This window comes from Microtus ochrogaster, chromosome 1 (assembly GCF_000317375.1).
Source record: "Microtus ochrogaster isolate Prairie Vole_2 chromosome 1, MicOch1.0, whole genome shotgun sequence".
In the NCBI taxonomy this organism is placed as follows: domain Eukaryota; kingdom Metazoa; phylum Chordata; class Mammalia; order Rodentia; family Cricetidae; genus Microtus; species Microtus ochrogaster.
The window spans coordinates 13,091,879-13,106,570 of NC_022009.1; the positions used below are offsets into that span (position 1 = coordinate 13,091,879).

General features: G+C 40.3%; 1 protein-coding gene across 1 annotated transcript in view; it reads right to left on the reverse strand.

The window, feature by feature from the left end:
• Kcnh5 (potassium voltage-gated channel subfamily H member 5) overlaps positions 1-14,692 on the reverse strand; it is a 314,460-nt gene that overhangs the window by 226,577 nt on the left and 73,191 nt on the right. The window lies entirely within an intron of this gene.

Genomic DNA, 14,692 nt, shown 5'->3' on the forward strand with positions numbered 1-14,692 from the left:
GGGAGGGAGGGAGGGAGGGAGGGAGGGAGGAAAGGAAGGAATATTAAGAAGAAAAACAGGCACAGTACAGAGACATCGATGTTATAAACTAAGAAGGTTCAAGACAGCTCAGGAATGCTCAAATACAGAGATGTATAATTGTAAACAGGAAAGAAAATAAGGGCTTATGGAGCCTATCTTTTTGCCAGGCTCTGGGTGAGCACTGGGGACATTAAGATAAATACTCCAGGCCTCTGTTTGAAGGAACTCATAACTGAAATACAAGAAAACTCAAAGTTCAATTTTTTAAGTTTTAAATGCTGTTGAGTATGCTGTCTTTTCAGGGAGTTTGAATTTGTGAAGAAAGGGCGGGGCTTCTCTTTTAAATGCTGCACAGAAAAAAATCATTTCTGCTTGAATTCTTCTCCATTAAAAACAAAAGGAAATAAAAGGAGATATTTTTGCCCCATTTGAACTAATACATTGCCACCATCTCCTGCCAGAATGTACAGATTAGAATTCACTAGATTGGACTTCCAAAGAGAGAGAGACTTGATCCAAAAGGAATCAGGCCAGCCTGAACCACAACTCCTGTCAGGGCCACTTACTCAAAAGCATGTTTCCCACAGCCTGGTCCAACTTCACTTAGAAGATACATGATGCTTCACAAACATAGGTTTGGCCTTGGGTTCTATTAACAACCTTTTTGTCTTTTTAACTTGCTTTTAACCAACTCCCCAACTGACATACTTTGCAAAAATCATCTTTCACGTGGAGATTACCCTTCTCCATGATTTTTTCTGAGCTGGGGTTCTCATCATAGTACCCCTAGCCCTTTTAGGGTCTCATTGGTCTTACTCATAGGATTGGATGACCTCCCAAGACTTCTCCGAATACTCAACAGAAATCACTCTTGAGTTTTTAAACAAGAGGCAAATGCCTACTATAAATTTCCATGTGGATGCCCCAATGGGTTCCAAAGGTCTGAAAGGGACAGGGATGCTTCATTCTCCCAACTCAGTCCCTTACCCCTTGTCCTGCAATATACATCAATGTCACCTACCTGGTCTCTGAGTTTCAATTCTTTCCTCTTTCTGATAGATCAGTTTTACAAGCTTCAGGCTATTCATTGCTCAAAGTGTTTAAGAGAGCGGCATTTACCGACACAACAAGTCTATCATAATATTCCTTTCTTGCTTTCTCCTATAGCCACACCTCAGTCATGGATTCAGGTTTTGATTTGTACTGCTCATTGCTGATACTGCTGTATTTGCTGCACTCGTGTGACCCCTCCCTTCCTATAGGTCCCAAATCACACTGTACAAGCTACCAGCATAAGTCTTTAAAAGATACAGCTGTCTAATCACGTCCCTTTCTGACCTAAAACCATTTTCTACTAACTTGTTATTCATGGGATTAACTATTACTTCCCCACTATAACATGTGAATCCTTGGTGGCCTGGTCCTCATTCACCCCAGCAACTCCTCTGTATGATGGCCAGGCGATTGCAGGATCTACTTGACATGGTGGCCAGAATCCCAGGCTGCTCCGTGCCATGTTGCAACTGGTTCATTCCCTCTGCTTAGATAATCCTTCCCTTCCATTTTCTTGGTGGCGAGGATCTTATGACATGGCAAATATTCTCCCCTCCACTATCCTCATTGTCATGATCTCACTTTCTCTTCCCCTTGAGAACTGGGTGTTTAGCTTTGTGATATCATACACTCTTTGCACATCTCCAGTAAAACAATTGTCACAATCACACTTTATTACAAATCTCTCTGTGCCTGACATGCCAGGAAACTGTAAACTCCTTGAAGAGTTTCTCTATCGTCAATTACCATCCTGCCAGTTGAAATTCCTTTAAGCAGTCAGTTCAGTCAATAAACGGAGTAAATTTTAGAATAAGCAAACGTAGGAATGGATTCAGAGTCCTTTAGTTATAGCTAACAAATTGACTTGACAGCATAATGTGAAGAAGAAGCTGTCAGTGGAACTTTGCATGATAAGAAAAGAGCTCAAATAAATATGGAAAAATATTCTCACTATCTCTGCACTGACCAAGCCACATGTTCTATATACTGTGCCCCTTAAATATATAATCTATATAAATATTATATATATATAATATATATATATAGTCCTCACCAGAGGATTGCAGAAAAATAACTAAAACCCATGGACTTTGAGAAATGGGGAAGGAACTAAAGAAACAGAGACTGAGCAGATTACAGCTATGTTCCAATACACAGGCCATGAGCAAGGGTAAGTTCATTCTGTACAAGCCTAAGACAAACAGTCTGGTTCATGGTTGGAATGATATGAACGGAGGGATGTACCAAAGACATCCACAGCCATGTGTCATGCACCTCAGGCAGTCAGCCAAGCAAAAACCTGGACCATTTACTGCTGCTTCAAAAAGATAGGCTAGGTGACAATGAATATCATGCATTTGGTACTGTTCTCGGTGTTTTTAATACATGAAATAACTTATTTTCCAAACAGTTCTATGTGATAAGTATCATGAAAACATGGTCCAGAAAAGTTCAGTCATTTCACAAAGTTCACATAGTTTATCTAAGAATAAACATGAGCAATCCGGTGTCAGACTCCTTGAAAGCTGGCTTATTTGAGGAGAAATCTCTACAGGGCATGCCTAAAAGATGGCATACCTAAGCCCCCCTGGCAGGGCTCAGTAACAGCAAAGGTCTGTAGGTCTGTGGAGGCACGTAGTCCTGGGACATGTAGCAAGCCATTTCATTTTATGCCAGTGGGATTCTGACCTTCATTGCTCACAGGATGGCAGAGAGGCTTCAAGGTCACAGCAAGCAAACAGTGCAAGCACCATCCAGGCCCAGCTGTCCAGATTCTTAACACCTTCTCTTAACACATTCACAACAAATGCTTGCTTTGCAGTCTTCCTGTCCACATAGCCCACACAGTCTCAACAATCTGAAACTTGCTAAACACCAGCACTTAACACATCCTCTCAGGCCTTGTCAGGCACCTAGGATTAAATGCACTCTTTTTCTGGGCTTTAATGACCACATGTCCACCTTTGTCTGCACTACATGTCACTTTCCACTATTTCTGTGTGTAGCCGATAGTGCACTAGACTTCATGCTACCAAAGGCAATGCCAAACTTCACCTTTGAACTTGCATTCAGTGTTCAAATCATTCATTGTTTTATTCAATCAGAAACTGTTATCCAAAGTAATAGACAAATAACTAAGTTGGTTTTGTTTAGAAATTCTTCCTTATTTCGTATCAAAATGAATCTCATGCAATCATTACGAATAAAAACTCAGAATAACCTAAAGCCAAATGTCCATCCCAGAAGAATGGATATGGTATACTATCTTCAATCAGTAGAGTACTATCTAAAAATAAACTAAAATTATACCTAGTAACACAAATACGTATAAGAATACCATAGTAAACAAAATCAATAAGACACCAAAGGGTATGTACTATATGATTCCACTTATGTGAAGTTCAAAAAGAAGCTAAATTACTCTACGTGGTTAGAAGTGAGGATATTAGCTTTCATTGTTGGGGGAGGAGTAGTGATGGAGTGGGTTTGCTTTGTGAAGTTCCATGATGTGCTTTTCCTAAAGTACATTGGAAGACACACCCCATGGTCTTGCCTGTGATCCTAACGTATCAGCAGGCATGGGTTCAGATGAATGATTCCTCACTCACCCTATTACTAGACAGCAGGACTAGTCAAACTCTGTATCTAAAGCAAAGCATTTTCTAATCTTATGGTTCATTCCTATGGCCTTTACAATGGGCCACAAATTGGATTTATTCGCTGCTAACTTTAATTTTCCTCCTCTGATAATACTGGATCCTTTTACTGACTTATCTTCAAAAACTTCTCTCCTAGTCTATACATACACTTAATAACAATTTCTTGATTCTCTACTTTCCGCCAGTGTCGCCTGTTCATGCGTCTCTGCTTTATTTTACTCCAAACTTGGCAGTTCTTCTGTACACCCATAGCTTTCCACCTTATTATAACCTGTGAGATCTCACAGCCCAAATCCCTGAGGCTCTTCTGGTGGAAAAAATAATCAAACACAGCAAATGCATAATAGAACACAGTGGTTTAATGGGGAACTCTGATTCCTCTCATCCACCTTCCTATCTTCCAGTTTCCTTTCTTGATAAACCCACCTCCCCAAGGCCATAGTAGAGCAAGGAACACCCTAGAGCAAGAGAAATCCCCATGCCATTAACTCCTTCCTTGTTTTCTGGATTTCCACATTAACAACTTCTGAGAACAAGTTCTTTCAGTGATAAAAATATCTAAAACACGCATGGATTCATTCAGCTGATCGTTGTAACATTAGTAGGGAAGTAATTCAGCCAATATTCTTTCTTCCTTTCTTCCTTCCTTTCCTTGTTGTGTATTCTTCTATTATAAGAAGAATAATCAAAAGACTTTCCTGTGAATAATAATTAATAATAATAAAAATATTACATGAAATTTTAGCTTCAACTCCTCCATGTCCTTTGGCCACTGTGGGTGCAAATATCCTTCCTCCCAGTGGTCCCTCAGGACTGCTAAGGGAAGACGTCATTCTTGTGTAGGTACACAGCTCGGCTTGGTGGCCCTACCCATGGAAACCCAAGCTAAAATTTCACAGCCTGTTTGCAAAAGATTCGATGTTAAGAGTCATTCATTGACTCTGGGACTCAGCCATACAGAGCCGGGGCCTGTCTCCAAAGGGAAGCTAGACTGTCACAAAAGCAGACCACATGGACACAAGTTCCCAGGAAGGAGGGAGGGGGCAGATGCGGCTGTGGTGAGGGAGCTTGAACGTTGCAAACCAGCCAACCAGCCGCATTGGAGAGGAGCAGGGAAGAATGTTCCAGACAGAGGAACAGTGTGGTGGGCAGTCTGAGGTGAGGAAACACTGGACATGTTCTGGGACTGAGAGAAGACAAGTATGAGCAGAAATGGACAGAGTCCTCCTCCGCAGTTAAGAGCACTGGCTGCTCTTACAAAGGACTAGGGTTCAATTCCCAGCACAACAAGGCAACTCTCAACTCTTCACTTCCGCCTAGGAATCCAACCCCGACCCTTTCTGGTCTATGGGCACTTCATGCAAGTGATGCGCAAACCCATATACATAAAAGAAAATGACTTTTAAAAGCACGAAATATCAGACATATGAATGGATGTAGCAAGTAAACGAGAGAGTAATGAATGGAGTCTGATTATTGGCATCTAGCCCTCCACGCTACCCCACACAGCGTGAGTCAGCTTTCTGTTACTATGATGAAATTCCTTGAATAAACATACTTACAAAGCAAAAAAAAAATATTACATGAAAATGAAAGGAGGATGAAAGAACAGAAATTTAGATGCCGTGCCCTGTTGCGTGGCTTTTCACTTATACCTTGCCATCTTGCAACACAGAATTCTGGGACAGATCATTAAAAAAACACCTGGGATTATTTTTCTTCCTATATCAGTTCTCCCCTGCAAAGCAATTTGCAACCCTCCCATTAACAGATAGGATTTCTTTCAGAGCCATCGAATCTGAGCCAGTCTTCTGGCATATTGTATCCAGCAGAAAGTGATGTCAATGCCATTGTATCCGTTCCAAACCTTGACCACAAATCCCTTGTACAATTCTACTCATGGTCTTAGAAGCCAACCCAGCTACTGTGTGAGAAAAATCAGCTAAGCTTTGGAAGGATGAGAGGCCATAGAAGCAGGACAAAAGTAGCCTTTGCATCACTGAGTTCCACCACCTCAGCTGCAGTCAGTTCAGTAGCTAGCTAGTGAGATATAGGTGAACTTGCTGACATACGCTCAGACAGCCCAGTTTAGAACTACTTATTTAAACCACAGACTAATCACTTACAAGTTAAAAAAATACTTAAATTGCAGAGAAAATACCTATCTGATACAATAGATTTAAACCAAAATCACCAAATCGGTAAGACACATGGGCCTGCAAATTGAGACATATTTAATATATAATTATTAGGTATCAATTGTCTACTACATCAGAAGAAATTATGCTGTCACCGTAATTTGCAAGAATTTATAATAATCAGTTCTCCAAAACAGGGAACTTGAAGTTATGACTACACAAAACTTAAAAGTATTTCGGAAATCTAATCTTGTTTAAAATCTCATCAATACTTTAAATGCAAACAGTTCTTTCAATAAACTAGCATCAGGGGTCGTCTGCTAATTTATATGCAATGACTTTCCCAATTCACAACACCCATGCCCATGGACAGGCACACATGAGACACATTATATCTGCTGCAGCCTCAATAACCTTGGATTGAAAAACTCTTCTCTTGGATTACATGCTCTTTTCTGTTAAGTTCAGTGACACAGTTATACAAAATGCAACCGTTCCATTCCAGCCAGGAAACAGATATTTTCCCTCGTTCTCTCAACCCTCTGAAATCTCTATTTCTCTTATTATGCAGCAGCATGATTTTAATAACGGCAACACTAGAAAATCCTTAGCACTTCTTGCTCCTCTTAAACGCTAGCAAAATCTGAATCCTCACCAACTACTAGCGTTCTTTATAGCTGAATAAGTATTATTCGGGAAGCCATACATTAGAGAAGGTTGTTTTTAGTACAAATTCACTAGTCACTTTCAATGTATTTCTCAACTACCAAGCAACTATGTTATATAATGTGTAACTTCATTTACTACCTGTATTTTAAACTGTCTCTACGCTAGCACTAACTATTCTTCGTTCTATTTTCCCATAGACATGTAAACACTTTATATAGCTCGTAGTAAAAATAATATTATTCCACTTTCACTGTCTTAAAGATGTGGTCTAATTAAGAAATCACCAAGGAGTATCCTTATCATCTTTTTTAACATCCCTTTCTCCTAACCTACCTTTAAATTTTACTAGTTCTGACCCCTAAGGATCTCTCAGACATCTATTCTTCTCCATCTCAACTGTCACCACGATATGAGCTGCTCTCCTCCACCTAGAAGGGTTTCTAAAGCTTCAAGGAATTTATTTGAGTACATGTATCCTGTTGTGAACATTATAAAAACAGTTTCATTGTCAGAATCACTGCCAGCTTACCATCACAGATTGGACTTACTCCAAACTTTGCATCCTTTATCTAGCCCATGCTTAGCCCTCCAGCCTCAATCTCCACTGCTGTTCTGTTCCCTAACCACTTTACTACTGATCCACTGAATAGACCGGGCTTCCTCACATGAGGACTGGGCATTTGTCATTTATCATAGACGGAATGTTCCACAAGTCTTTCATGTCCCTGTCCTTAACTTACATGGCTCCATTGATACTTTAGAGCTCAGCCCGGTCATCATCTTCTCAGAGAACCATTCCGTCCCTATTTAGAGCAGGTCATTTCACTACATAACCTCAAAAGGGCCTACACATTTCCATCCTGATATTTGCCTTTGTGGTTGTGCGTGCCCATGATATTATTTTCATTCTTGAATCCACAAGTTAGCCTGTAGTATTTTGGCACACAGCAGGCACTCAAATGTTTATTGGAAAATTAGTACACCAAGAAAGGAATAAAATAATACGTATATGTCTCTCATAATAATTTCTGACTCATCCAGCATTGATATTGTAATAAATAATTAATAGATATTCAATTTTCACAAGTAAACTACATCGGGCAACTGGAGAGAAACCACAAAACAATAATAAGCTGTGTTTCATAAGTATTGGGCTCTTATTACAAATAGATTTTATACATGAATAACTCCATAGTCCATTTCCGTTCCTTTTCGGAGAGTGCAACTGAAAGACTGAGGGAAAATTGCAAACTACGTTTGTTATCTGAACCTCCAACCCAGATAACAAATTCTGTTGCCTACTTCCTATTCCGAACTCACTTCTCTGACTCATGCTACCAAGAGCTCCATAGGGAAATAATCCTAATTACTCCAAGCATTAGCCGCATCCTTCAGTAGGGGATCTGAATTTAAATGACTTGTAAATGACACTTGCTTTAGACAGTTTGTATTCTTACTGAATCACAATGACTTGCATAGATAGGTAGGTAGATAGATAGATAGATAGATAGATAGATAGATAGATAGATAGATAGATAGATAGATAGATGATACATATATACATAAATACATACAACAGGTAAAGAAGGGGATAGTTCCATTTTGCAACAATAATTTACCAACATTTTTCATGCTTCTCATTAAGAAGAGACTTTAATATCCACTAGGTCAACAACAAATGCAAAGCCTGGTCAAAATATGAGTCGGGACCACGAGGGGTGCACCCACCCACTGAGACAATGGGGCTGATCTATTGGGAGCTCACCAAGGCCAGCTGGACTGTGACTGAAAAAGCATGGGATAAAACCGGACTCTCTGAACATGGCGAACAATGAGGGCTGATGAGAAGCCAAGGACAATGGCAAGGGGTTTTGATCCTACTTAATGTGCTGGCTTTGTGGGAGCCTAGCCAGTTTGGATGTTCACCTTCCTAGATATGGATGGAGGGGGGAGGACCTAGGACTTACCACAGGGCAGGGAACCCTGAGTGCTCTTTGGACTGGAGAGGGAGGGGAAGAGGAGTGGGGGGAGGGGGAGGGAAATGGGAGGCTGGGAAGCAGAAACTTGTTTTTTTTTTTCCTTTTCTCAATAAAATAAAGTGAAAAGGCCGGGCAGTGGTGGCGCACACCTTTAATCCCAGCACTCGGGAGGCAGAGGCAGGCGGATCTCTGTGAGTTCGAGACCAGCCTGGTCTACAAGAGCTAGTTCCAGGACAGGCTCCAAAACCACAGAGAAACCTTGTCTCGAAGAAAAAAAAAAGTGAAAAAAATATGCAGGCTACAGTGAGGTACATTAACTAAAACCTTTGCTTTCTCCAAACATTATATGTATATTATATGTTTTCTCCAACAAAGTTGGAGGATGCTTGAAATCCTTCTTCAATAGATTTTCAGGCTTTATGATCAAATCTAAACTCTGTACCACAGCCCGCCTTTGCCCACCTTCCCCAAGTCTCACTCTGCATCTGTCTCTTGCTCTCTCTTCTCTATTCATAAAGGACTCCTTCCTTCACTCAAAAATGCTGTATTCTCTTTCCCCTGAGGGAACTGCAAGATCCTGTTTAAAACTGTTTCTCCAACCTTCCAACTGCTTCTTTTGCCTCATGAATTCCTACTCATCTTCCAGGTCTGAACCAAAGAGACTTTAGAGACTTGTCGTAGCTATTCCCTTCATCAAGGAAGTTGGGATTCTTGCTACATAGCACCGATAATTGGTCCAAGAAATGCTGGCAGAAAAAAAGTAACAGGCAATGAAATTTGAAACAGAAAAAGACCAAAGCTATTGCAATTAGCTATGTAAGCAAATAAAAAGTAGAGAAGTTAAGTATAGGTGCCTATTGGTTTTTATCAACTTGACACAAACTGGAATTACTAGGGAAGAGTGAGCCCCAAATGAGTAATTGCCTCCATCAGGCTGGCCTGTAAGCAAGACCATAAGGCATTTTCTTGATTGATGTAAGATGGCCCAGACTACAGTGGGGGAGGGGACGTTCCTGTTGGTCCTGGGATTCTAAAGAAAGCAAGCTGAGCAAGTGATGGACAGCAAATGAGTAAATGGTTTTCTACTATGGTCCCTGCCTTGGCTCCTACTTGAGTTCCTGCCCTGACTCCCCTTGATGATGGACTATGACAAGAAAGTGTAATGCAAACAAATCCTTTCATCCCAAGTTTCTTTGGGTCACTGCTTTACCACAGCAAAGAAGAAGAAAGCTAGGACAGGGTATAACCTTGAGTTTTCCAGGGAAACAGAGCTAATAGGAGACCTACAGCTAGAATTACAATTACACAATGGAGTACTACACAGAAGAAAAAAATAACAACATCTTTAGTTTTGCAGGAAAAATGGGTGGAGCTTGAAAACATTATTTTGAGTGAGGTAACCCAGACACAGAAAGACAATTATCAAATGTACTCACTCATAGGTGGTTTTTAAACATAAAGCAAAGAAAACCAGCCTACAAACCACAATCCCAGAGAATTTGGACAACAATGTGGACACTAAGAGAGACTTATACAGATCTAATCTACATGGGAAGTAGAAAAAGCCAAGATTTCCTGAGTAAATTGGAAGCATGGGGACCTTGGGGGAGGGCTGAAGGGAGGAGGGGAGAGGCAGGGAGGGGAGCAGAGAAAAATGTAGAGCTCAATAAAAAATGGAGACAGTCTAAAAAGAGGAAGAATTACAGATGTGTAAGGTAGTACATACATCAAGAGACATGTCTACAGCTCTACAGAGACCTCTACTTATATCTATCTGTCAAGAAAGACATTTGGGAAATTAGTACACATGATTACAGGGGCTTTACAGTCCCTCATGTTACCATCTGTAAACTAAAGGCCCAGCCAGAAGAGTCAATAGCATAATTCCAACCAAATGTGAAGACTAAGAATAAGAACTGTCTTATTATCCTAGTCTCTGAGCAAGACAAAATGAGATGAAATACCTGATAATGTGATCAAGACAAAAAAGAGAAAAAAAGAAGAGGAGGAAGAGGAGAAGAGGAATTCCTCCACCTTTGTTCCATTTGGATTCTTTTTTTTTATTAAAGATTTCCGTCTCTTCCCCGCCACCGCCTCCCATTTCCCTCTCCCTCCCCCAATCAAGTCCCCCTCCCTCCTCAGCCCGAAGAGCAATCAGGGTTCCCTGACCTGTGGGAAGTCCAAGGACCACCCACCTCCATCCAGGTCCAGTAATGTGAACATCCAAACTGCCTAGGCTCCCCCAAAGCCAGTAAGTGCAGTAGGATCAGAAATCAGGAGCAGAAGGAGAGAGAGCATGAGCAAGGAACTCAGGACCGCAAGGGATGCAGCCACACACTGAGACAATGGGGATGTTCTATTGGGAACTCACCAAGGCCAGCTGGCCTGGGTCTGAAAAAGCCTAGGATAAAACCTGACTCTCTGAACATAGTGGACAATGAGGACTACTGAGAACTCAAGAACAATGGCAATGGGTTTCCATTTGGATTCTTAACATACTAAAAGAGACCCACCCACACAGGGGAATGTCATTTCCTCTACCAAATGCACTAATACAAAAGAGAGAGAGAGAGAGAGAGAGAGAGAGAGAGAGAGAGAGAGAAGAGAGAGAGAGTGGGGGAGGGAGAGGGAGGGAAAAAGAGAGAGGGGGAGAGGGAGGGAGAGAGAGAGAGAGAGAGAGAGAGAGAGAGAGAGAGAGAGAGAGAGAGAGAGAGAGAAGCTGGGGGACTTAACCTCCAAGTTTTGTGCTCCAGTCAGGTTGGGATGTAGGATTGATCATCAGACTTAAAAAAGGTGGGGGAGGGGTGGGAAGAGAGTAAAACTTGAGGGCAACACTGAGCGAGCCAGATTAATAACAGAACAGTCAGGTGAAGATCTGCAAATCCCAAAACAGCTAGAGCTTCGGAATGAGAAGCCTTGTTTCCTGAAGCACTTCTCTCAAATTGACCCCTTTCTAATGATTTTGACAGTATATGTTCATGCATTTGTATTGGTTATAATTTAAAATATATCAATGTTAAGATAAGACAATAATGTGTTCAGACAGTAATTGATGCAACTTTAGTAAGCATCATTGAGCAAATACAGGTGGCCAAATCCCATTGATCAACCTCTCCAGGATTTATCTCAGAGAAATGAGTCCATTCTCTTACCTCCATTGCAACATTCTCTCTCCAATAGTCCTGAATATAGAATTCTTTGTGGTTATTAACAATGTCTGATACAATTTTTCTTAACTAGTTCCATGAAGACAGGAGGCTTTGCAGGCTCACACACTGCTATATCCCTATCACTTAGAAAAAGGAACTCAAGCATAGTTGGGAGTAAATTGGTGAATGAAATGAAGGAAAAACCTTTCTTTTTGTACTTAAAGGATGATTTTTATAGGAAAAAATAAATCTTTGGGCAGTACTTCTGTGTTTCTAAATGTACCGCCTTATCTCTGAAGTCAGTTTAAATAGCTAGCATTCACTCTATATACCAGAAACGTGATAAAGATAGTGATCAGTGTTAGAGATATAAATTTACCGATGCTGACATGGAAATTGTATAAGCCATAAAAATAATCACTTTTTGCTAATATAGACAACATTGTCATTAACTAGATATATTGATATTAACTTTAATTTTTAGATTTTAGAACTGAACACAAAGTACAATAGATGCTAAGATTCAAAAAGATACATTTGATGTAATGTTTAGTTAAGAATTTCTAATTATAAGAAAGCAATGCTGCCAGGTTCCTGATAGCTACACCTCTTCATTAAAAGTGTCTAGGGCAATGGAATGGGGAGGAACTCACAAGCCCCATCCCTAATGAGGAGCTATTGACAGTAAATGATTTCTGAGGAAAGGAGAATTGGTTCCTTAAAGACTCCTAGTAGATTGACCACACTACCTTGGATGACCACACAGTTGTGATTATATGAATAATACAATTAGATTCCTTGAATTGCTAAAATAAAAATTAATTTTAGAAAGAGGTGGTAGGGAGGCGAGGGGTTGATCTCAGAGGAGTTAGGGGGAGGAGTAAGTGAGGAGTAAGTGGCAAATATGATTAAATAAAGTATATGCAATTCTCAAAGAATTAATAAAAATACTATTTTAAGCAGCTAGAACAATTATGACAGCTATAAAATCTCAAACGCATTTGAGGAAGGCCATTCAAACTTAATAAAATTCCTTGTGCAATGAGAAGAGTATCTGAAGAGAGCTAATTTTTAATTGGCACATTGATCTAAACACAAGCACAGTGAAAATACTGTCATGGGCCAGGCATGAGGGTACATAACTGTATTCCCAGTACTCAGAAGCTCAAGAAAGGAGGATCATTAAATCCAGGTCAAGATATGATGCACAGTGAATTTGAACTAGCCTGGAATATGTAGTCAGTTCAAAGCTAGCCTGAGTTACATAGAAAGATGCTAGAAGGAAGGAAAAGGTATCAGGAGAGAGAAAGAGAATGAGAGAGAAGAAACATGGAGGTGAGCAAGAGGAGGAAGAGAGTAAAAGGGAGGAGAAGTCAGGCGTGTAGACCAAGCTTGCCTCAAACTCACAGATCTATCTGCTGCCTCTGCCTCCACCTCTACCTCTGCCTCCCAGGAGAGCTAAGTTTAAAGTTATGGACCACCACACCCAGCTTCAAACTTTTTAGACCATATCAATGACAGAGATGAAAGTAGCCCTGTGAATAGATGAGCGTTATATACAAGAAGTGACATCATGCAATTAGGGGAAGCAATTCAAACAAGGCAGGTAGTTCCTCACACGATCCACAGAAACAGAATTTCTCAAGCATGGGGATGTGCACAGCACAGAAAGATGAGAACAACTCCTACACAAGCATCCACATGGCTAAGGTACAATTTTTCACACACAGTAAGCACATAGCAATGTATTTCAGCCTTCCTTCGCCTTTAGTTTAAAATCATGCCCCAAAGCTCAAAGACAGGAAACATTCGTCATGAATGACTATCAGAACAGACAAAAGTGTCTTCTTACGTAAGCAGAAAAATCAAATAAAGGAGCCTCATTACTTGCTATTTCCTATTCTCTTGGAGCTAAATCCCTCGGCAGACAGACCGCTTTGTCTCAGTGGAAAACTCATGCAAAATAATGCAGGCCTGAAACATTGTTCAATTTCAAATATAAGAAGAATGTCTATCATTAAATCTGTGTATTACCCAACCAGTACACACAAGGAATAGAATCTAAAATCTCAGACCATAGTCACTACATTTCAGTTTGGAACCTGAGGCTGGATTTAACCTTCAAGCCTTTTCTACCCTTTGAGCTTCACTCTGACCCCTCTTTCATCACAAAGATTGATGGTTTAAAAGTCATTTTTCTCTCAAACTAAAATTTGGGAGTTTTTGCATTCAGAGACGGTATTATGATCATCTTCTACTCAATACTTGCAATGCTCAGTGAGAAGTCCCATCTAAGCACCAAGGGAGCCAATCACTAAACACGCATGAAGGGAATGGCAGATCTGGCCAATCAAACTGAAACATTCCTTGCATATGAGGAATAAGATTATGCATGGGATGGGCCTCATCAGAGATGTGAATACAAGAAACCCCACCTTATCTGTGAGAGATTTCCTTCTGACCCTTTACTCCCATTATTAGCAAGAAATGCATAATCTAAGGAAACATAACTGCAGTGCCTCAACAGAATAGCACTTACATAGAAACTGAATAGGAGTTAGGCAGGAATTAAAAATAGAAGATGTTCAGTTAGAAAGGCTCTCAACCTTGGGCAAGCATCGGTTTGCCTTTAATTCCTTCAGAAACCAGCAGAATGTCTAACCCTTCGATATTTAAAGATCTTTGTATGATTTCTTATTCTTCACTGAAATGGAAGATCAAAGTAGGTAAACCACAAATTCATTATTAGTCATCAAAATATAAATATAAAATAAAATCATCATTAGAATACCCATGTTTGCCAAAAGTCGCATAAATGAAGCAATGGGGATGACAACAGGGTGAAACCAGCAAGCAGTACCTAGAACATGTCTCAAATCTGGGAAATTGAATAACATGCTTGTAAATATCAACTATGTCAGAGGAGAATTTGAAGGAGACATTAAGCCTATTTTAAACTATAAGAAAATGGAAAGACAACCTAACACCATTTGTGGGGTGTAATGAAGACAGTGTTTAGAGGA